Below are 425 nucleotides of genomic sequence, written 5' to 3' on the forward strand. Positions count from 1 at the left end.
CATACTGATGAATATCTTGCATATCACCATAGAACCTTCATCTGGTGATGGATGGAGATAGAGACAGAGACCCATACTGGAGCACCGGACTGAGCTCCCAAGGTCCCAATGAGGAGCAGAAGGAGGGAGAACATGAGCAAGGAAGTCGGGACCATGAGGGGTGCACCCATCCACTGAGACAGTGGGGCTGATCTCTTGGGAGATAACCAAGGCCAGCTGGACTGTGACTGAAAAAGCATGGGATAAAACCAGACTCTCTGAACATGGCGGACAATGAGGGCTGATAAGCCAAGTACAATAGCACGGGGTTTTGATCCTACTTTATGTTCTGGCTTTGTGGGAGCCTAGCCAGTTTGGATGTTCACCTTCCTAGACCTGGACGGAAGGGGGAGGACCTTGGTCTTTCCACCGGGCAGGGAACCCTG

This window comes from Microtus ochrogaster, chromosome 5 (genome assembly GCF_000317375.1).
Source record: "Microtus ochrogaster isolate Prairie Vole_2 chromosome 5, MicOch1.0, whole genome shotgun sequence".
In the NCBI taxonomy this organism is placed as follows: Eukaryota; Metazoa; Chordata; class Mammalia; order Rodentia; family Cricetidae; genus Microtus; species Microtus ochrogaster.